This window comes from Lissotriton helveticus, chromosome 3_1 (genome assembly GCF_964261635.1).
Source record: "Lissotriton helveticus chromosome 3_1, aLisHel1.1, whole genome shotgun sequence".
In the NCBI taxonomy this organism is placed as follows: domain Eukaryota; kingdom Metazoa; phylum Chordata; class Amphibia; order Caudata; family Salamandridae; genus Lissotriton; species Lissotriton helveticus.
Window position 1 is genome coordinate 974,468,745 of NC_136061.1, and position 24,917 is coordinate 974,493,661.

The 24,917-nt window shown below is 46.1% G+C and overlaps 1 protein-coding gene across 9 annotated transcripts in view; it reads right to left on the minus strand.

The window, feature by feature from the left end:
• The window catches only part of HDAC4 (histone deacetylase 4), a 1,367,213-nt gene that overhangs the window by 474,958 nt on the left and 867,338 nt on the right, over positions 1–24,917 (minus strand). The window lies entirely within an intron of this gene.

The window sequence follows — 24,917 nt, forward strand, 5'->3', positions numbered from 1 at the left end:
TTTTACACAATGTTAATTAGAGAAAGCATGTGGCCACACCACCTGAGCTAAAGCGTGTTTTCTTCCTATTTCTTAGTTTTATCGTTGTGACATATGCTTACAACAAAGAAAAATCTTTAAAAATCATCTTCACACCAGATGGCTATGCCAAAGACAGGTCTATAGGCTTAGTATGCGCCTGATTGATATGGGGGAAGATAGGAACAAGGGTAAATTAATGGTAAATTAACTCCTGAATGTCTCTTCACAAGTTGGAGAAATGCTTGATTTCTTTTCCCAGATTTGCTCAGTGGCCTCCACATTGCTTGGTTAAACAACTTTTTGGACCAGGTCTGGAAGGTGGCCTTTCTGCCATCTAATATTTTGGCTCTGGGGGTTCAATTTTCATGCTGACAATCCCTCTCGTACTAACTGTAGACTGTGCAGGATAGGATATCTTTTAGCACAGATTAAAAAATACATATGCACGAAGGGACAAATGCTCAACCTTGTCTTCATACCTATCTATGCTTTCTATTTCATGGTTTTATCAAATACAAATTGTGTTTGAGCTGCTCTATTCTGAGGTTAAAAGACATTGTCAATGGCTCCCAGCCTTCAACTTTTGTGCATAATTTGTGGAGGAAGCTGTATTTGGAATCCGCCATCCAGGGCTCTGCCGTCTCTGAGTTGCGCCAGTATATTTCCTTTACTAGACGTCCAGTAAATGCTATAGAACAACTAACTACATTGTTCCTAAATCCACCCAACGTAGAGCTTCCTCCAGGGGAAAATATGCCCAATGAAGGTTCATTCATAACCTCACCAAGCAGCAGAGCTTAAAAGGTGGAGAGAGTAGTAGTAGGAGACAATTTCTACTCACAAACCACAATAACCATTACAAATCTGATACTCATGTGGCAAAATCTGCTTTTATCACCACGTCTTACTTCATCGACATGCTGAAGGAGTGTTCTTATGTGGTAAAGACTTCTCTATCCCCCACATTGTGTACCTCTATTATGAGACCTTCACAATCTCTCAGTGACTATTTAACCTCCCTATGTAAAGAAGGTGTGTAATAACATCTACAAGAACAGTAAACTTTCCTTGCAATCAGGGTCGGAATATGCTTTTTGGAGGTGCAGATACATTTTTTGCTACTATTAACTCCCTTTGTCTGATGATCTTGGCTAAAGTTGGGTCAACCCTGTTCAGGTTTGTCTTCTTGCCCTATAGTAACCGTGCAAGCCATGGTGCCTTCTATTGCCTCTCTGTGAAAATTAATTAACACCTCTCACTTCAGGGGTAGTGTCTCAGTCCTGCAATAATGGAGTAAATATGCCTCTATTGTACAAAACTGAACTGAATCCCACTGATTCGGTCTACCATTAGGGTGGCCGAGTCTAGGAGCTTTCCACCCCCGGGCTGTTCGGGTATTTGGGGCATCCTGCAGATCAGATGTGGAGAAGTGTGGCTCAGGGGTTAGAGGCGGCAGACCCGGAATCTGAGATCGGTCCTGGACCAGGGTTCAATTCCCTGCCCCGGCGGGTCTTGGGCTAAAAATTCCACGGACTCGATAATTCTCGCCCCGGTGCCTCCTCGACTCACGGGTTCACACTCTGCGACTCTGGGCAACAGCTTGCTTAATCTCCACAACGGCCCCTCGCGGCGGGATGCCTGACTTTCACCTTGTGGATACCCTGCTATCTCACAGGGGAATATCAGGAAGGGTTCCCTAAGCAAGCGCCGGGAAACCCACTGCGGGTAGCTGTGCGCTATATAAGCTCAACTACATTTACATTTACATCAGAGCAGAATAAGATTGTAGCCTCGGAATTAGGGGTAGGCTAGCAAGGAGGTAAATGGCAGGTTTAGGACATTGGCCACCCTCTTTTGGGTGAGGCTTCAGTGCACACCGGAAATAGAGGATCTTTGGCAAACTATTTGGGCAGGAACGCCAAAGTTTAGCAGTAAGGCTACATAGTGCTCAAAAAGTGAGCTGCAGTGGCATATAGTAGGGAGGGGCTTATGTTAAACGTAGAATATGTGGGAGGAGCATGGGAGTACATGGTGGTGCAAAGCTCGAGTTAGACAAGGCAGGAGTGGAGAAACAGGCTGCTGGTGAGCTAAGATATTAGGGCGGATAAGGGGGGCTGGCACTGCTGTACCTACTGTATGTAACTTGCTCAAAGTGGGAGAGGATGGTATGAAGGAACTGGCAGAGACAGCAGCAGTAGGCAGCTGCCTAGAAGAGAGTGTGACGTAGTGGTGCAACAGAAAGCTACTAAAGAGAGAGATGGAGGAGGATTGCAGCAGTTGTAAGGGGTGGTGAGGGCAGAGGCCCAACAGGTGGCAGCACTTCACCCAATAAGTGAAAAGAGTGAGGGAGCGAGTTAGGGGTATGAAGGCATGGTTTATGAAACTTGGAAAGGGATTTGAGCTCCAGTGGGAAGTGCAGTCAGAGAAACAATGTTGCAAAGGGTGTATTGTTTAAGGTGAAAGAGCAGCTTGTATTGGAAGTTGCCAATGGTGACTGGTAGGATAAGAAAGAATGGTTGCCACAAGGTAGTGGTTCGAGGATGGCAGGGTGAAACAGCTGGGTGAGGACTCGATGAAAAGGAGAAGGACATTGAGAGAAGAAGGGGAAATAGCTGGTTGACGAAGATAGTAATTTACAAGTGGATACACAGCAAGGCTTGGTGTTTTGCTGCAGCAGTGGCGTAACAAAAGTTGAGGGGGGCCCCCTGCAATGTACACAGCGGGGCCCCATCTCCGGATTTAATCCAGAGCCTTCAGGCCCGAGTACTTAGCTGAGGGGGCCCCCTGCAGATCACCCCCCCACCACACGGCGGGGGTCTATGTTATGCCCCTGTACTGCAAGTAAAAGATACACTGGAGTGGCCAGAAGGAAAGTGTAGGTGGGTATGAGTAGATAAAAAGGTGGATGAGAACAATTTAGTTTGGTAACAGACTGGGACAGCCTGAGGGACTTCCAGGTGTTCACAATTTCCAGACTGGAGCAGCCGGATGGTGTGTGGGTAAGCGTGCTTTGGGAAAGGTGGCTGGGCACATAGGCGATTCAGGCAAAAAGGGGCAGTGACTGTGTCTGCTAACTAGTTGAGCCAAGGGTGCATTATGGATGCCAATATGAAGGGAGGGAGAGGTTTGGTAAGGCCTCCATGAAAACACCGGGATATCATCAGAAAAAAGTGTGGGTGGGGGCGTTGTTGACAATGGGGATGTTCCAAGCATTAGTCAAGATGGAAGTAAGATGATGTGGAAGAGGACGCGGGTGACACAGTTTTGGATTATGATGATGACAAAGTACGAAGAAGCGGAGACTGTGGAGTGTGGCATTGGTTTACAAGTAGGGGATGCTGAGTGGAATTGGTGTACGACCAGAGAGAAGGGTCAATAAACAGAGAGGACCCAGAGGGCAATTTTGGCTCACTACAGATGAAACAGCAAAAACAGACAGCACAGAACATAAAGAAAGATCAATGGTAAGAAGCCAGACTTGAAAGGTGTCAGAGTATAGGCAGCTGTACAGCTGAGCCCAGGTAGAAAGCATGATGTCACTTTGGGGAGCTTGGAAAAGTGGGTGTGAGCGGTCGGGGTCAGTGGGAGGGAAGGCAATGGTGAGGAAGAGAATAGTAGGCGCGGAGAAGATGTGGGATAGAATGCAGTGTTGAATGATGAAGGTGTTAACTTCATGGACAAAAGAGTGGATACAGCAGAAAGGTGAGAGGCAATAGTGGTAAGTTGGCAGAAAGAGTAGTGGTTACACAGGGGGACTAGGTGAAACAGAAGGAGAAAGGTAACTTTGAGGCGAAACAAGATGGCAGTTTGTCAATGAGTGAAGAGAAAAAAGAAAATGGGGGACAGAAGGAGGGGAGCAGTAAGGAAAATGTTAAAAAGTCATTACTATGTATAATATTAGGCCCTGTCAATAGAGGAACATCTAATGGCAAACCCAGAAGAGAAAATTAAGAAAGGTGACTTTATGTATGTTGCTAACTGCTGAGTAGAGAAATGGTTTAAAACGTAGGGTCAGGTAAGGAAGAGTGGAAGCTAGAGAGGAGACCAAAGGTGCTAGAGACAATTGATAATTAGACTTTGTCATTCCTGAATGACGACAGCCTGTATTATGAGCATCACTGAGCAGTGAGTAGATCTATTTTAATAAATCAATGTCAGTTTGGGTGTATAGCCTGATTGAAATAGGATTATGAGTTTAGGGCAAGGTTGGCCGTGCACCCAGAAAAGCAAAAAGGGAAAAGCAAACAGTAAACTGGGGTTGCAGTGGATGGCACCAACCAAGCATACAGTGTGGGGTTTGCCAGTTCCATACTACCCCTTTCAAGAGCGTCATACCCATTTTGGGGTGGAAGGTTTTGCAAGAGGACAGGTACAAGTAGGTGGAGCGTATTTCCTCCTTTAATTAGGGCCAATGCACTAGGGCATTTTTCAAGTTCAGACGCATGTATGCAATATGATGAGGAAGCATCTTGTAGTGCAATGATTCAGCCAAATTGGCAGGGACAACAAAATAGATGGAAGGGACAGCACCTCGCAAGTCGCATAGGTAGCTTCTTTAATTAATGTATTGAAACAGGGTGACTGGCTATTAGGGAAACCAGACAGGGAGGCAGCAGAGACCGAGTGTGAATTAGGAGAAGTTTTAAATTGGGCTACAGAAGGTCCAAAAGAGTAGCAGGTGGCAAACATTTTTAAATCAGTGGTGGATCACTGAAGGAGGTACAGAAAGGGACAATGGCACAACCCCTTTAATTAATGGCCAGAGTCTAATCTAAATGGTGACCTCTCTTAGGATGGTGCCCAAAAAGAGAGTGGGAAAGTATTGCCTTATTCATCATTCATTTGTCATGGCCTGAGGGTTGTTCTATAACGAATTTAATTGCACCTGAGAATATTTCAGTACACCATTATAATGTGGGTGATGCATTATGATTTGTTCGGGACAACAGAATGGGGTAGACTTGCACTATGTGAAATAAACTTATTACTGGCTTCCATCCATTCCAGTAATTTTTCGCTGCTAAATATTCAGTTTGAAGGGGGTTAATAGAGAGAGAAGGTGATACCGACAATGGGGCTCTAATTCATATTATTCCTTTGAGTGGTTTCTCTCTTTTCTACAGTGGGTTTTCACAATACAGACCGATTTCTTTTTTAACACGACTCTAGACTAATGACTTTTGTAGGACAGGCATGGACAGAGGAGTGCAAGGAAGGACTACTGAAATTTGAAATTACTATGTCAGAGGTGGGAGTATCTTTGGTGTGAGAAGATGGTGATGGAGCAAGTTCTCGTGAAAAAAGGAGACTTGCTCGGATTAAATCTTCTCATATAACTACCAACCTCGTATTAAAACTGGTTTGTGGAAATAACATGCATTTACACAACACTATGGTATTAGAATGAAGCTTGCTTATGTGTTTTACTAATCAGTAACTCGAGAGGGATGCTAAGATAGCCGCTAACTGAAATGCTTTAGCGCGCATGCGTCTACTGCACCTATGTAGTGCTACGTATCTAATGCATGGGAAACTTTCTGCACTTGCATAGTAGCTAACAATATGGCCGCTTGAAACTCACATTCTTGCCACCTGATTGCTGAAAACTAATTCCAGCTATTCTACTAATGCCGGAAGAATAATATTAAGTAAATGCGCTTAGAGTAGAGATGGGTGGTATACAGTTAAAACATTTATCTTTGATTTTAACATTTGTCTTTTTGACTCTTTCATTAGTGCTTATTATTGGCCTGCAGTCATGAGCCACAGTCCATCCCCTCTCGTTTTGCTAAGCATGCCTGATGCAAACTGGCTGGAAAACGCCATGTCAACTTGAACATCGTCCAAGCTTGAACATCATCCAAGGCTGAAAACTGCTACATTCATGGGAACCGATCGACAGTCCCTGAGAACTACTGTTTTTTTTTTCCTAAAATGTGACAATTACATTGTGAATACGGGTGGGAATAAAGACTGATGCACAAGTTACTAACCTTCGGTAACGATATATCTGTAAGAAACAGTAGTTAGTATTAGATTCCTTACCTTAGAATATCCCCAGGTGTCAGACTGGATCTAGAAAATTTTGCGTAGCAGTACCCCTGCGCGTCGGTAGGCGTAGTCTGCGGCTCCGCGTCCGTCGTCGTTGGCGCCGGGATGACGTCGGAGTACTTAGACGCCGCCCTCGCGCGCTGACGTCAGTTCTTATACACATCTTTTCCGCGCCAGAAAGGCAGAGCCATGATAAAAACCAACACTGGTGCTATGAAAACTAGGGCCCTGAAAGGGGATGACCTTAACCCTAGATATCGGTTCACAGAACGGGGAGGATGGGTGGGGCGGTAAGGAATCTAATACTAACTACTGTTTCTTACAGATATATCGTTACCGAAGGTAAGTAACTTGTGCATCTGAAAGAAACAGGTTAGTATTAGATTCCTTATCTTAGAATAGATACCCCAGCAATACCAACCCCGGTGGTGGGTCTGCGAACCAATGATTACACCAGAAAGTCCTGGAGAATGGAACGGCCGAAAAAGCCATCTCTCCGGACTTGGCTGTCCAGGCAGTAGTGTCTTGCGAACGTGTGCAGCGAAACCCACGTAGTTGCCTGACAGATGTCCTGCAAGGGGACTTCCCGACCCAGGGCAGTAGTAGCCGCCGTGGCCCGAGTGGAATGGGCACGTAGTCCCACAGGAGGCTCCTTTTTAGCCAGAGAGTAACAAGCCTTGATGCACAAGACGACCCATCGAGAAATGGTCCGTTTGTGCACCGCCCGTCCCTTCTTAGCGCCCACGTAACCAACAAAGAGTTGGTCATCCACCCGGAACTGGCGTGTGCGGTCCAGATAGAATGAGAGCGCAGGTTTTGGGTCCAGACGGCGGAGTCTCTCTTCCTCTTTCGAGGGATGTGGAGGCGGAAAGAAGGTGGGCAAGGTGATGGACTGCCCGATGTGGAAGGCTGTGACTACCTTGGGGAGGAAAGAGGGTCGCGTCCGCAACACAACTTTGTCCGGATGGACAGAAAGGAAAGGAGGTTGTGAAGATAGAGCCTGGAGCTCACTCACTCTCCTGGCAGAGGTGATGGCAACCAGGAATGCAGTCTTAAGAGTGAGAAGTGGTTTGAAGGGAGCGCACATCAGATAAAATTGCCGAACGTTGGGTAAGCGCCTGTCTTTCCGCTCATCTGGAGCAAAATCAGATCCTGGATGATTTTCAATTTGGTTTTCGCCCTGCCCACGGGACCGAATCAGCTGTCCTGACAGCCATGGAGGACCTTCGTATGCGGGCAGACAGGGGCCAGGCAGTAGCCTTGATCTTGCTGGACCTGTCTGCCGCATTTGATACGGTTAACCATGGGATCCTGTTGGAGAGACTCTGTGAGGCTGGGGTGGACGGCACAGCCCTGCTTTGGTTCCATTCCTATCTACGGGACAGAAGGCAGGCTGTGTCTCTCCCCCCTTTTCAATCCACCTTCTCCGCTGTCCCCCACGGGGTCCCCCAGGGCTCCTCCATCAGCCCCATCCTCTTTAACGTGTACCTCAAACCCCTCATCACGTTAATAAAGGCCCACAGGTTAAAAACTATTAACTATGCGGACGACACCCAGCTCATCCTCTCTTGGGAGGGAGAAGACTCTACCCCCCCTTGCAGCTTTTCATGACTGCCTAAGGGAGACGGCTGGGTGGTTACATAAAAATTCCCTGCAATTCAATTCCTCCAAAACGGAGGTTCTGTATTGTGTGGGAAGTCGAATTCCCCGCCAGTTCCCCTGCGACTTCTGGCCTCCGGAAACACCAGATAAACCTCTGCCAGTCACGTCGGTCCGCAACCTAGGGGCCACACTGAACAACAGATTGAGCACAGAAACCCAAGTTGCAAAAACTGTGGGAACATGCTCGGCTCTTCTGCGCTCCCTGCGCAAAATTATGCCACTCCTTCCTGCACAAGCCCGGGAGCTGATAGTCAGGTGCACTATCCTTAGTCGCCTGGACTATTGCAACGCGCTGCTACTTGAGTCCCCAGTTGCTCTACTTGATCGACTTCAAAGAGTTCAGTCGGCCGCAGCCAAGTTAGCTCTCGGTTGGACCAGGAGATCCTCAGCCACAGCGGCCTTAGCCGAATTACACTGGCTCCCACTTAAACAAAGAGTGGCTTTCAAGACCCTCTGCCTCGTCTTTAAAGCACTCCACGGAGCTGGGCCCAAACCTCTGCAGGCCATGTTCACCTGGTACACCCCTACCAGAACCCTACGCTCAGCCTCTGCCTGTCTGGTAAATGTTCTCAGATACAACAAAGTCAGGACGGGGGGCAGATCCTTCAGAGTCGCAGCGGCTAAATTGTGGAACAGTCTGCCTCCTGAAATCCGTCAAATCTCACAACTCCTCCCCTTTCGGAAACGCATTAAAACCTGGCTATTCCCTTAAAACCCATTTTTACTTGCTCCTCGCCGTCAGTCCCCCTCAGTTATGAGTATTCTCCAGCGCCAGGAAACCTGCAAGGTGTCAGCCGCGCTTTACAAATGTTTAAAATAAATAAATAATAATAATAAGTCAGAACAAGATTCAAGTCCCAGTGAGGCATCACGAAAGGAACAGGAGGAAACATATGAGTGATGCCCTTCAAAAACCTATTTACAACTGGGGACTTGAACAAAGAGGGCTCAGGAAGCCTTAAGAAGGCGGAAATGGCAGAGAGGTAGCCCTTTAGAGTGCCCAGAGCAGAGCCCTGCTGGGCAAGAGAAAGAAGAAAGAGGAGAACCTCTGAAAGAGGGGCAGAAAGGGAATCCACATTGCACGTTCTCTTCGGTGGCGAATAGATCTAACCAAGGATATCCCCACTGCTGAAAGAGGCCTTGCGCCACGTCCAAGTTCAGACGCCATTCGTGATCCATCATGCACCGACGGCTGAGTTCATCTGCCCTGGCGTTCAGGGAACCTGCCAGGTGTTGAACAACCAGGGTCACGCCCTGATGTTCCAGCCACTGCCAGAAGCGTAGAGCCTCCTGGCAAAGGGTCCACAACCCCACCCCTCCCTGTTTGTTGCAGTTCCACATGGTGGTGGTGTTGCCCGTGAACACCTGCACTACACTTCCCCGGACAGAGGGGAGGAATGCCTTCAGTGAAAGCCGGATCGCCCCCAGCTCCAGAAGGTTGATGTGGAGCCGGGACCCCGCCAGAGAACAGAGGCCTCTGATCTCCGCCTCTCCCATGTGGCCCCCCCCCAGCCCTGGAGGGACGCGTCCGTCACAACTACGTGCTCCGGTTGGGGTAGGGAAAGGGATCTGCCGCTGACCCAATCGCGGTCCGTGAGCCACCACTGAACTGTCTTGCAGTGCCCTCCGAGATCAAGACATGGTCGGACAAGTTGCACTGATGCCGGCCAACTGAAACTTCAGGTCCCACTGCAGAGCCCGAATCCGCCACCTGGCGTGATGCGACACAAGGATGCAGGAGGCCATCAGCCCCAGAAGTCGCAGCATCAACCTGACCGAGACTCTGGATAAAGGCTGAAAGATCGGAATCAGAGCCTGAATATCCTGAACCCGCTGTTCGGGAGGATAAACCCAAAACTGCGCCGAGTCTAGTACCGCTCCGATGAAGAGGAGCTTCTGAGAGGGACACAGGTGAAACTTCGGCACATTGATGGAGAACCCGAGCAGGTGCAGGAGGTCGGCCGTAGTCTGGAGGTGGCTGACGACTGTCTGGGGCGAGCCCACCTTCAACAACCAGTCGTCGAGTGTAGGGGAAGACTGAAACCCCTAACCTGCGCAAATGAGCTGCGACCACCGCCATCACTTTCGTGAACACCCGTGGGGCACTGGTAAGGCCGAAGGGGAGCACGGTAAACTGAACCGCAGATAGCGCTGGTGGGCTGGCAGGACGGGGATGTGGAAATAGGCGTCCTGCAAGTCCAACGCTACCATCTAGTCTCCCAGGTATAGGGCAGCTAAGACCTGAGCCAAAGTCAGCATCTTGAACTTCTCCTTCCGAGGAAGCCGTTGACGTTTCGCAGGTCCAGGATAGGGCATAGGCCCCCTTTGCCCTTCTTGGGAAACAGAAAGTAGTGGGAGTAACAACCACACCCTACTTCTGGCCCAGGAACGCGCTCGATGGCCCCCTTGGCCAAGAGGGCCGTAACTTCCTCTTGCAGAAGTTGCAAGTGATCCCCTTACAGGCGGTGGTACTGCAGTGGCATGGCTGGATGGATTGTCTCGAAGGGGAGGGAGTAGCCCCTTTGGATGATTTGCAGCACCCACCCGTCCGATGTGATGGAGCGCCAGTGGAGGAGCTGATGGCGAACCCTGCCCCCCACTGGCATCAAATGGGCCTGAAAGCTCGGACTAGAAAGGCTTTGAGGCAGATGCTGCGGGGGTGGATGTGGACTGGCCTCGCCGGTGTCCCCGGTTACCGCAGCGACGGTAACCACGTCCGCCACCGCGCTGAATGTTAGTCTGCTGCCCGTGGCTGGCAGGACGTGTGGGAGCACCCCTTCTGTGGTCACGAAAGGAGCACTGGGCAGAAGATTGCTGGCGCGGGCCGACAGGCCCAAGGACTTGGCCGTAGCCCTGGAGTCTTTAAAGCGTTCCAGCGCATGATCTGCCTTGTCACCGAAGAGGTGGCTGCCATCGAACGGCATATCCATAAGGGTGTTTTGGACAACGGCCGAAAAGTTGCCGGACCTCAGCCAGGAGTGGCGGCAAACCGCCACAGACGTGGAAATCGCTCTCCATAGCGAGTCTGTGGTATCCAGTCCACATCTGATAGAGTACCGCGCTGCGTCCGTTCCCTCCGCCAGGGCTTGAGCATGTTTCGCCCGGGCTCCCTCCGGGCACTCAGGCAGCACGGCCGCAACCGTATCCCACAGAGAGTGGGTGTAACGGCCCAAGAGGCACGCGGTGTTGACCGACCGCAACCCCAAACTAAGGGAGGAGAACATCTTTCCGAACTGTTCACACCTCTTGGATTCCCGATTTGGTGGTGCCGTCGAGAATGCGGATTGGGAGGTAGAGGCCTGGATAACCAGGCTCTCGGGGTGGGATGGGTAGACAAGAAACTAGGGTCGCCCGGGGCTGGGCGGTGGCGCCTAGCGACGTTCCTATCTACAGGAGGACCTGTAGAGGGCCTGTACCAAGTGCCCAACAGGACGTCTGTGAGAGCCTCATTAAACGGCAGTAGATGCTCTGGGGAGCTTACCTGCGGTTTAAGGACCTCTGTGAGGATGTTAGACATCACTGTTACGACGGGTAGCTCAAGAACCAAGGCCTTGGCTGCCCTCATCAGCACCACACTATAAGCAGCCCCCCTCCTCTGTAGCCACAGTAGGAGGGGAGACAAAACCAGTGTCTGGGGAGGTATCCAGGCCACTGGCTTCCCCTAGTTCCTGTGTCCAGTCCTGATATGACTGGCGTGCCAGTGGGTCCTCAGACCCCCCCAGTCTCCCTCGTCGTCCATGTCCTGAAATTCTGAGATAAAGGATGGACCCAGATCCGCGAAGAATTCCTCTTCGGCCGGGGCCGAATGGGGCGTCGAGAGACGCTGCTCCGACACCGGATCTGGACCGAGGAGTGGACCAGGGACGGCGTAGTGCGGGGACGACACCCTAGGGGCCGGCGGGGTCGTAAGGTCGACCAGCGGCGACCTGGATCCAGTGGGGCCTTGCGGCGCCGGGACCGAAGTCGCCGACGGCGCCGGGGCCGAAGCACCCGGCCCGCTTGGGCTCCCAGTCGGGTCTGCTTGGCCCGAAGGCGCCGCGGAACCCGACGGAGGAGAGATCGACCTCATTGCCATGAGGAAGGTGTCGATCTCCTCCGGCGTCGCGTTCTGCCCAGGTACCGGCGGGTATGGAGCAGGCTGTGACGCCTGCGGCTCCGGCGGAGCCGCGTGGGCGTTGTCACCCGAACCCCCGGCCACGTCGTGCGAGCATCGGGGGGAGTCAGAAGAGCGATGTCGCCTCTTCGACTTGTGCCTCTTACCGGAGGACTTGGAGCCCGACGAGTGGTGTTGACTCGCTGAGCTGTGATGACTCCAGCCCCGCGACCGGTCCCTCGACCTCCTTCAGACGGGAACCTCGAGCGGCGCGGGGCAGACTGCCGGAGCTCGAGGCGCTTACGGGACCACTCCTGCCTAGCCTTCGACGTCAAGGCCCGGCAGTCGAGGCACGACTTGTCATCGTGGTCGGGCCCCAGGCAATGTAGGCACCGGCGATGGGGGTCGGTAACCGACATCAGTTAGTTGCAGTCGGCGCAGGGCTTGAACCCGAGCATCCTTACCGGCACCAATGGAGTCGTACGACTCGAAACGGATCCAAAAAGGATCGAAAAAGCTTAATCAAAAAGTGACTAAAGGGTACCACTTTCTCCGTACTTGCGCTTGCTGGCGCGGAAAAAAGAAGAATTGACGTCAGCGCGCAAGGGCGGCGTCGAAGTACTCCGACGACGTCATCCCGGCGCCAACGACGGACGTGGAGCCGCAGACAACGCCTACCGACGCGCAGGGGTACTGCTACGCAAAATTTTCCGGATCCAGTCTGACGCCTGGGGATATTCCAAGGTAAGGAATCTAATACTAACCGGTTTCTTTCAGATGTATAAACTTAAGGGGTGGGATTTTAAACAAAGAACTGAAAGAAAATAATGAGAAATAAGCACCCCCCCTTGCCTGTCCAATCAGAATTAGGAGTTTCATACATTTGAAACATTAATAGGTGGTACTAGCATACAGGAAAGCATAATTGAGGTAGTTTTTTAGTTAGTTAAGTTAGAGACTAGAGATGCCAGAGGCCGGGATGCTGTTGGAGAGCCTAGAGAAGTCGCAGACTTAGATGCTGAAGAAGTATCAAATTACTGAACCAATTATCTTAAGCAAATTATTTAGAAGATGATCACGGAAGAATCTCGAGGAGGAAAGAGTGTCAGAGAGGGGTGCTACACAAGCGTCGGTAATAGAGAGGTCGTCTGTCCTGTCCTGAAGCCTTTGTTCACCAGATCTTTCCTGGGGAACCCTTCCCAATTCCTAGGCTGGGAGTTGGTTTTCACACCTTAATAGGTAATTATAGCTACATCTGTGTTTGCGCTTATGTGCTTTTCTCTCTGTCCTCTCCCTTTTCATGCAGCGTCATTGCAAATTATAAATGAAAGTATATGACTGATTATTTGAATCTTCCTTCCTGTGAGAGACTGAGTTTGTTCTGTGCTGTGAAAGTGGTTCACATGAGTTTTACTCTAAGATAACATTTTAAAGACATCCCAACTCTGTGATTATTTCTAATGTGTAAGTATATTAACGCCTTAACTCCGCGGTGCGGGCGTTCTAAAAGGTGGGCGGGCTGCGACGGCCGTTGGCCGTTCACAGCACCAGGGAGGGAGTGCTCTCGTCGGCCGTTGGCAGCACGGAGTGGGTTAAAATCTTATGTCATTTCACCATCAACTAGTTCCAACTAAATGGTCCATTGACCAGAGGAAATAATTTATGATCAGTGAAAGGTTGGTTAGGGACTAGAGACAACTAATCTTGAGGATTATAAAAACATGACCCCAGCGGATATTACCAGTGTGTTGTGAAAGAATTTATGGGCCCAGGTGAGTATGTTTTGTTAGATTACCTGTTGCTGGTAACCCGCTGGATCAACGAATGGTTAAGTAAATGTGATCATTTTTGGTGAATGAGTAGGACAAAGCAAAAATGGAAATAAGGGTGCTAATGGAGAAGGTACAAGCACTCATTCAATTGCTAGAAGAGGGTTAGAAGGAAAAAGATGAAGCTCGAAATGGCAGAGGTTGTTGGGATATTTAAATGTGCTTGCTAGGTAGTAAGGGCAGGGAAACTCACAAGACTAGGCTTTTCCATGGTAGGTGCAGCGTTGCTGCAACACAAGGTATGCTTAGTTAAGAGTGCTTGAAAGGGGACTTGAAAATATTAATATACTTTTCGAAATATTTCAGCTGAGTGACAATGAAGCAATTGGATCAATAAATGTATTGGCAGGACTAAATCTTATCGGATGCAGCAGGGGCAGGAGGATTCGACCTATTCTGGTACTGGAGGTGGTGTGTGGACAAATGGCCAGACAGTGGCTGCGACAAGGTAAAAGCATTGCTTTTCTTGAGCTTTTTCCACAGGGGTAGGAATGGTGCTATGGAAAAAGGTGCTGGTGAACTGCAGAGACATTCAATATTGATAATCCAGCAGCGGTTTTGCTAGCAAATGGGCAGAAAGCAAGAGATGAATGTATTATGGTTGTTGAAGGATTTCATGGTGGATTTCTTTAATTTTACCATCCTGTGTAGATCCAAATACATGCTAGATGTGTACAATAACATTGTAGATGCTCTGTCTCATTCACAGTGGCAAAAATTCTGTGGTCTAGCGCCAGGATTGGGGAAGTAAAAAAAGAAGTTGCTAGAGGATCAATGGGCGATAGGTGTTTGAGGGTCATACATTTAACTGGAAATTCACTCAACTAACCAGAGCTAAAGACAAGCCTTGTGTGAATTTATTAACACAGGGGCAATGAGGACAGAGTTTCACAGGAGTCAACACAGTTGAGGCAGAGGGATTTTGTGAACTCATGTTGCAGATAGAGATGAATATATCTGCGGTAACAATTGCAGGCAAACTGGCTGGGATCAGTCTCTGCTGAAATGTTTCTGGGGTACAACCTTGAAACTGATAACGATTGGAGGTAGACTGCTAGCGGGAAGGGCGAAAGAGGAAGTGGAGTAGGAAGGGACTCATCTCCATGGTAATGTTAGATTTTAGAGCTATTACAGCAGTGCTTTTGAAGTTGTCCATTATACAGTTGTTTTTCAAGGCATGTAGGTTAGGTTATAAAAATTGTTCGCTTCTGGGTGTGTGATTGTCACGGGAAGAAGTGTAGGTAGGACAAAGTATTTTGAGGATCTGTCTACTGAAATCAAACACGTATCCGTAAAAGTAGACTTGAATGACCTTATAGATGCACTGTTGTAGAGCTGGAATGCTTACATTGGTTTGCTGACATTTTTAGCTTTTTAAACTGGTTTGCGTTTTTACAATTTTATTTCTTCTGCAGTTTTAATTTGATTGTATTAATCTGCTGGGGGGCACTTTTGGAGGATTGTCTTTGAACAGAAGACCAGTGGTGTGTTAGAGCACGTGGTCTCTGCTCGTACTATTTTCGATCCACCGTGTTTGACCAGCATGAGAGATTTCAGCACGGGCACCTCGCATCTGTGCCGCTGCTGCACCAGAGGCAAGCCCATCTGCATCCCACTATCGCCAGGACCCCTGTCCATTTTATTAGCGGTAAGGAGGGTCTGTCTATATATTTAGGGGAAGACGTGATTGCGATAGGGGCTATATTAATAGCCGGACACCTACCTGTTTTAAGGGTTTGCCAGTGAAGTTATGTGGCCCTTTCTCTTGTGACAATTGTAGGGTCACTAGTATACAGCAATGTGATTAGGAAAGAATAAGTCAAGAGTCTCGGAATTGTGCTAAAACTACAACTAGGGAGATATTGGCAGAGGCCGGCCCTCTGGAAATGTTTACACGGAGTGAGACTTAGAGGGATGGTTTAGTGGTCAAATGACTGTACATTGATTTGAGGCCAATTCCCAAACATAGTATGGAGGTTTAGGAACCAATTGATAGCATAAAGTCAGATCTTACATGTATTTCTGAAACATGGCTAATTAACACCACCATGTGGAATTTCACCCTGGCCATACTAGTTGGTTACAAGGGGTTAAAATGTGATCAAGCTGGGAGGAAAGGGGGTGTTGCAATTGTTTATAGAGAATCCTTTGAGTGTGTGAGAGTGATGCCCCAGGGTGGTGACTATGAAATGTTAATCTTCCACATCTCGCTGAACCAAACTACAATACTAGGAGAGGCTATAGTATATAACATCCTGTGTAAAACTCTCAGTTGATCTTCGATCAGCCTTTGCTATTTTGTAGAAGAATCAAGAAATTCAGAATGGGTGCCCACTCCTGTGATTTTTGTCAGGGGCCCACTAGAATAATCTCCCCCCGAACCTACGTGTAGTACAGGATTTATTAGCATTCCAGAGAAAATGTAAGACCTGATTGTATCGACTTTAGGGTCTTGATTGGAACTGGCAAATGTATGTATGTAAATGTAGTTGAGCTTATATAGCGCACAGCTACCCGCAGTGGGTTTCCCGGCGCTTGCTTAGGGAACCCTTCCTGGTATTCCCTGTGAGATAGCAGGGTATCCACAAGGTGAAAGTCAGGCATCCCGCCGCGAGGGGCCGTTGTGGAGATTAAGCAAGCTATTGCCCAGAGTCGCAGAGTGTGAACCCGTGAGTCGAGGAGGCACCGGGGCGAGAATTATCGAGTCCGTGGAATTTTTAGCCCAAGACCCGCCGAGGCGGGGAATTGAACCCTGGTCCAGGACCGATCTCAGCTTCCGGGTCTGCTGCCTCTAACCCCTGAGCCACAGCACCAGGATAGCCTCTAGGGGATGAGGGTGCGCTTTATAAATACTTTTAATTAAATACATTCATTATTGACTTATTGATCACAAGAGGTCAAGTTAGGCCCAAGTGTAGAATGGACTTGTTTTCTTTATGTAGAAGAATGTATCAAGGTGAGATTTTCAAACACAAAGAGGGCTGGTCCCGGCGGCTTATCAAGTTTTATAAGTGCCAAGTAAAGAATTAAGGATGGTGGGTTTGCCAATAGCTCAATTTGGTACACATTCTTTCAGGAGTGAGGTCACAACAGAAACCAATAGGCTACGTTTTTCTAGAAAACAAGTGAGGCTATTGAGCAATGGAAGTCCTGGTTTTATGACAGGTACATAAGGCCAGAAGAATGGTTTTAGATGCCTTGGGGTGGAGACAATATTATGTTTCTTATTATTAATGTTTTTAGGTTATGGTCCGGGCCCAGCAGCAGGGTAAGATATCATTTGGACCGCTCCGAGTTCCTTTATCAAATGTGCACTAAGCTGGCAGAGGCACACCCATTTAGAAATCAACTGGGACTGGACAGCATTGGAAATTATGTACTGTTATAACTGGAGGGCAAGGTTTTCATACAAGTCTGGAGCCACACAGGTAGGAGACAAGTGATGCATTCCATTTTAGGCTCCACACTATCTCACACACAAACACACCCTCTCTAAAAATGAGTGCTGCCCCACTCTCCAACATACCCAATATCCAGTCAAAGTAGCTAGCCAAACCAACATGACCAAATGCCAGACAGAAGAAAACACCTAAATCTGCTCCCAGCACCACACCCCATGAAGCATCAAATACATAGGACTGAATGTTTATCGCACATAAAGATGACATCCACATGTACAGAAAGATTAAAACATCGGAAAGCACAACATGGACATAGTAAACTCCAGCATGCACATTCTGCAAACAAGATAACCACCAAGTCACTCTGTCTCCAGTACCATACACTTATCAAATCCTCCTATTTCTACAACATGACAACTAGTCCAGAGTACTCCAGTACCACACATCTGTCGCAGTATCCCTTCGTATACAATGATGACTGGCTCCAGAGAACACTCAAGCATAACTTGTGGTTTAAGACCACAACATATGAGTTTCTACACCATATTTCCTCTCACAAATTAGTACTACTGTTGTCTGCTTTCGCACACAACTGTGTACTCCCTCATACATACTCATGTGACAGGGTATTCGTCTTGCACAATTTTGAAATTCCAGCACGTAAGGTACTGACCTTTACTCAATTTCACACCAAACCACATGCTGTTAACACCATACAACACATCTTGAGACACTCCCCTTCCCAGTTTTTGTATACAAGATTCCACACAATCAGTATGGGAATGCACAACATACGGTTGGGAACTAAATATAATTTCCCTGATCTGTCATCCAGACTCCACCTGCAATTCTTGACGTGCAACTCCACATCACCGAAGTCCAAATCTCCATCTACTTTAAATGACAATAAAAACCCAAATATAATAAGAGCCCTAATCAAAAATATAACATTAAAAATCATTGCCTCTCCCTTCAGCATGTGTGCCCGTTCTTAAGTACATTAACGTTACAAACATTCTTACACCTTTTCTCAGTCATTTCTAATATATGTTGCTGTTTCCGGTTACTTTCAGATACCTAAACTACACTTAATTTTAGAGTTACAAAAATATCATTTCCCCACATATAAAATGTATGCAATAAATATAAAGACAAATCTTTCATTGGACCACCCTATACAGTCTTAAAAGACAACTTGCCACTTCATAGCATTACTACCACAAAACTACAAACACTACTTTTCCTCAGTCATCTTTGTTTTTGCTGGTAGACTACCATCCTTGAACATGATCATTTTCAAGGACTCTGCTTTTACAGTCATATTTCGCCTTCTATCATGATGCTGGCAAAAAACTCTGGAACTAGAGTCATCTTTACTTTTCAAGTCTGCCATCAGGCCCACCTCCTTTGGAGGGCAAAGTTTTCAACATCCGGTGCAGCCCATTTGATCAAGCGATGCCATGGTAGAGCTCATAAAAACATGGCAACTCATTACAAAAGACTTAAACGTTTGCCCTGGGCATGCAACCAATATACGTATTCCTACCTTTAACTTTGCTGGCACAGCCAAGAACCTGGACAACCAGCACCTGCAGGTTAGTTATGAGGTTACCCATCTCGAGAGCCATCAGCTGAAGATGCTGAGAAGCCAGGCGCTGACGCCTCACATAACTTGCTGAATACTTTACCTGGGCATTCTTCAGACCGAACACTAACCTGCAAGAACATTCGACACTCTGAAAAATGGTGATGTAAGGAAATGTCACACCTTACAACACAGGGCAGTGACGGTGCTCATCACAACATACAAAGCGGATATTTAAATAGCCTAATGATAATACCAAATGATAAAGATATCGCGATATAGTCCCAATAAAGTGACAAAAGCTACAAATTTTTCTGCTTTCCTTTGTCCATCTCAATGACCTTCACCGTCACAGTATATATATAACTCAGCTCTGAATATCTTCACCACATAGAGAAATATAATAATTATTCTGTTCACTGCACACCACATCACAAACTTGCTGCCTTTTCTTATTGTCTCATGTTGCAGACCTTGTGCTTTGAACTCTTCAAGAAGAGGCATCACCACAATTTTAACTCCAGTCAAATGGCTTGTCGTCTCTTCCTCTTGGCACTTGCCCTAACTCCTCACTGCCAGCTGCCATGCTGACACCACTAGCCGGTGGACGGCATCAGTCTATCTCTATTAGAAGGGCCTCTCTCCATCGCTAGAGAGGCCTCCTCCTTAGTCAGGTCCAACTCCTAACTGCCATGAGAGTACTGCTGCACGTCCTCGCAGGTTCTTTTAATAACTAATCGCCAAAATATTGCAGGTGAAGGGTATGGTCATCACACAAGAGTCTAGAGTCTTTCCGGTAGGGGGCATGTTCTTTCTTAGCAGGTCGTATGGTTGTGTCTAGATACACTGGAGAAAACAAGGAGCAGCACCTCCGCTACGGCTAGTGTCGCACCCTTGCTAGCAGCAGCAGCTGCAAAACTTAAAAAAATAAAACTATAATAAACCTGGTCAATTATTGCTTTATTTTTCTCCTACCTTGTAGTCTTTGGGCTGGTGCCACGGGATGACAGGCACTGAGGGCCATCTCAAGCCGGCAAAACCGTCAGGCGCAGTGAAGCTCTCTGCAACCCAGCTGCATTGCACAAATTGTAGGCACTCAGGCCAATCCTGACGCTGCTCTCATCCTGTGAGAGCAGCGTCAGGATTGGTCACAGGGCAGGCTGGGAGCCTGTGCCTGCAGTGCAGCCAGAAGAGGGACGAGGCGGCAGGAATCAGGTACGTTTTTTTTCTTTGTTAATTTCTTTTTGGGTATGTCCACACCACTACACCACTCTCCCCACCCCACCCTCCCTAAACCAGCCGTGATTGGTGAAAATAACCTAGTTCAATTATTAAAGGTAGGGTTTATTGAAAAACATGAATATTGATTAGAGGGAATAAAGAGACCTTGTTCTGCAAAAATATCAAGTGGACAGCGCTGGTTCACGAAAAGGTGTGACGAGGTGCAAGAAAGCTGAGGGCGATAGTAAGAGCAAGGAAGGAGGCAAACATGCAAATTAAAGTGTCTTACCCTGCAGAGGGTATTGGATAGTTAGATCACATGGGAATTAAGCAGGAAATATGTAGCCTATACAGGTCAGATCAATTAATCATAAGTAACACATATTTGATGGAACTGCAGGTCAAGATTGCAGACGCATGAGGGAGAATAAATGGTATTCCAGGCAGTGCTAGCTGGTCCTTGGGTTAGACAGGCAGACAGAGTTGGTGCTAAAGGGGGGATGGGCTGGGGGCAGGAAAATGCTTGAACATGTACTGTTTTGGAATGACAACTCATACGAAGGGTGCAGTACAAGGCGGGATATACAGTGATGAAAGCTACCATTGCCTTTTAGGACTTGGTATTACATTAACCAATATATGAAGTGAACTGCCATCAGAACACTATGAATTTGGGCATGTTCAGCCCAGTGACCAAGAGTAACCGTTAAGTTCATTTAAGCAATAAGACAAAGAGAGAAAAGAAGGAACAAAACCCTAAAAATTCACAGACATACAACATGAATTTCACCCTGGCTGGAAAGCCGGATGTACCATAATTAAATGGCAAAGAAATTAAATGCTGCCCTGATGAAGGATACTCCTAATGAGATGCCCAAAAATGTCAACAGATATGCCTAAGGAATGTATGAGATTTCATAAAAAGACAATTTCATTTAATAGCATTACTGAGAAATAATTTCACCTACATTTTTTATTGGAAAATTACAGGATGAATGTCATTTACCATTTCAGAGAAACAAATTTACAGGATGCCTGTTTTTTGTTCGAAATTGGCTTTTGCATGCTTATTTTTCAAGGAGGAAAAGCAACGTTTGCAGGTCTTTATTTCAGGACATGGTATTAATGTAAGATGTATGTCTTTTACAATGTCAAACAATTACTTCCAATCCTAATATTTCAGTCACCGCTTACCACCCCCCAACAACTCCTAAACACCATCCATCCCTCCCTGCCCCCTAAATGCCCCTCCCCACGCCTAAACTTCACCTATCCCTTACCCCTAAACTCCAGCCAACACTGAAACCCTAAAAAAATCTCACCGCACCTAAACTCCACTCATCACTGAACCCTTAAACGTGTCACCTCCCAAAACACTACCCATTCCTGAACCCTAACACTCTTTCTGCCCATAAACTCCACCTATCCCTGACCCCTATAACTCCACACCACCCTTAAACACCGCTCATTTTTTAACCCTAAAAACCCTTGATCACTCCTAAATTCTACTCGTCAGTGAAAGTTAAAGACTATCACACTAGCCCTAAACTATGCCCACTGTGAAACCCAAAAACCCCACACCACACCCATCCCTGACACCAAAAATGTTTCACTATCCCTAAACTCTACCCAAGTTAAATGTAATTTTTGATTTTTCCTAAAATGATATTTCTTTAAAATGTTTCCTTTATTTTTCAATCTACTTGTATTTCCTTAAAATTTACTTTTCTTAAAATTGATTTCCTCTAACGTGGTTTCTCAGTTTCCCGTTTTCTATTCATTCCAAATTTCAATGATTAAGATGGGCATTTGCATGAGATCTAAACTCCATTTTTTAAGTAAATAGGGTATGGAGTAGAGTGTGAGGGCAACACTACAGCAGAGGATCTATCTAGCCACACATGATCAAATCAGTGCAAACGTGGTGGCATTTGGACTCCCTAGGGAAGAAAAACTGACAACCTTAGTAATTGTTTTTAAACGCTAGAGGATTTTTCAAGGTCAGGGAGGGGGTGAGGGACGGGCAATGGATGGTGCACTGTGGTTTATAAGAAAGGTGAGGAATAGGCAATAGTTCAAAAAGGGAGCAAAAAAAGGGGACTTTTACATGACAGCGGGAACGGTTTAAACGAAGCTGAAGCGGTTGTGAAAAATGTTTTCAGGGGTTACAGGGAACTTTAAGAGTTGACAAACAATAGGACTTTTTAATGTATTCGTGAGGCGGGGACATTAATTAAAATGGCTGTTCACCATAGGTTGTGTATAGGAGCAAAACTATTCAAGTAAAGTGGACTTTGCCACTTGAGATAATTGGCCTGTGGTTTTAGCCTAGTACTGCCCGAATGCATCAAGATACCCTGGCCGGCTATTATTTGGAATAACCAAATGCCTACTAAGGTTCGGTGCATTTCAGTTGAGAAGGGTCAAAAGTCTCTTTTGTCACCTTTGGTCGGGTAAATCGGGCCATTAAAGCATCTGGGACTGCATCATTATGCCAAGCTCAGAACCCAGCAACTGCTTTATGCGCCTGCAAAGAATAAAGTGAATTAATTTAACCTGATTTTGGTCAGGTAGGTTTTATTTTAAATCAGCATAGCTCAGAAAGAGGCAGACATTGCTCAATGTTTACACATTAAAGTGCGCTCGCAAAGCCCAACTTACTGTCCCTGAAGAATTGAAGAATACGCTCAACCAACCCTGGACTGGTTTCTTCAAATATCTACAGAGCCACTATGTCCCTCCGTCATCCATTCAGCGACCTCCGAACATTTACAAAAGTTAATTACTAAAAATCTACTTTAAATTAAAATTGAAGCAATATTTATCGTTTCACAGGAGCTTAGCTTATGTAGCTAGTAATAGAGGTAGCGCGGAAAATATATCTGCAAGCGTTTATTGCCATCTGGTGGAATTTACTAAAAACTGCCGCGATTTTGTCCATTTTTTCCAGTGATATTTATTCTCAGACAACTGCCGAATTCAGACAACCGAAAGGTAAATCCAGGGTTGTTTCCATTAAAAGAATGTGAACTATTTAGCGAACAACTACTTGTAGAACACTTTTTTGATATAGGATTTTTCAGGGGTATACACTAGTTACATGATACAAGATGAAAAATGTGTTTGACCTTCTAATTATGGATCACTTTAAAAATAAATGTGCATTTTCTGTCAATGCTGCGATACTGGAGGGGAGGAGCGTGGGGTAACTCAAGTGTAGCAAACCAGTTAAGTCATTAACAGCCACCTACTCGAATAGCAATAGCTAACAGACAAATGCCAATGAACCGTTGCAAAAAATGTATCTTGAAAATGTATTTCTGTTTTCTGCACTGATGCTATTCTGATTCATCCCATAAGGCAAGCATGGAGAGATACCTGCAATGTGCCCACAGTCATACTAGAGTTCGAACGGTGAGCTGTAATCAGGCAGGCAAAAGGGACATTCCCAAAAAATGTTGTGTGCACCAATTATTTTAAGGTCGGAATCAAAGGTTGATGGAGTCGGCATTGACTTTGTTTGGTCATTAGCACTCTATCATGCAGTGTGTTCTCTGAAATGATGATCTTTCAGATGTCATAAGTGTTATCAATGCTATAAGTTATGTAATATGCAAGGTATAAGAAATGGGTGAGTTACAGTTAATGTAGTGTGGCGGGTGAGGGGGTGTACGAAGGTGCACACCTTGTCGTAAATTGAAGATGATGCACAAATTGGAAACTTTAGAATTTCTAATATTTGTATATGTTAAGCTGGGTTTGTATAGAAAGAAAAAATATTTTCCTATCTTAAAACTGTTACTTAACCTTTTTTTTCCATTGAATTCACGTTTTTATTTTTTAATAAAAATGGGTTTTAAAACATAGTGCGTCATTTAATTGAATGTTAAGTGCAGTGTCAGAGTATAGTGAAGGACAGTGTCGTACAGTCTAGTTTCAGAGTCATGTTGTAGAATAGAATGGAGCGCCATACACAAACAGAAATTTACAGCATATCCCTCTGCAAACAAGCATTTTTTCACTATAGATATGTACTTATCTTTGTGTATTTCTTTGTATAAACATGAACAATAATTATGTTGTTGAGAGAAATAATAATAATAATAATAATAATAATAAATAAATAAATAAAAATCTTGGGTCTACATGTACATACTTCCATTATGCATCTATGTACCTTCCATGTACTTGGATCTGTGTGTCTGTTACTTTTCTCCTGAAAAAGCATATCCAATGCACTACCCTATTTCTCATCCTGTGCCTCTATCAATATATTTAATCTACATATACTTACCTCCTTTATGTACCTATATACTTTCAATGTAATTATGGATCTATATATTTATCACTTTCTTCTAATTTAGCATTTCCAATGCACTACCCTATTTCTCAGCCTATACTTCGCTCAATATATGTTCTAGCCCAACGTTCTGACTCATCTCAAACTTCTACTACTCCTTCCAATGCACTACCCTATCTCTCATCCTATACTCCTATACATCTATCAATATGTCCTCTACATCCACTCTCATTTATCCCAAACTCCATACTACTACTGATTGCCAAAATAACCCTTTCTAGACTCTCTCCTACTCTACCCCTCCTTGCATCATCGGACACCTCTTTTACTATACCGATCCCCTAAAACAAACCTTTCTTCCCTCTGAGTCCTCCCCTCCCAAACTCCTTTTTACTCACTAAGACCTAAAAAAAATATCCTTCACTCTTTTATCCCTCCACTATCCTTTTCAATCGAAATTAACAGACTTAACATGTTCACTTCTCAAATTCCATATTAAACTATACTAATATACTACCCAAACAACTGAATAACATACCCACTACTCAAATTACTTCATATGTTTTTACTATACTAATTTTCAACAGTAATCCTTTATGGGTTCCAGAGTGGCGTGCTACTCGCCAAAAAAGGGCTTCAACACCCATCAGGGGGTAACAAGTGCTATATGAATGCAAATCTTTCTTCCCCTTTTATCCCTCCGCTATCCTTCTCACTCCAATTAACTGACTAATATCCACCACTGAAATTACTT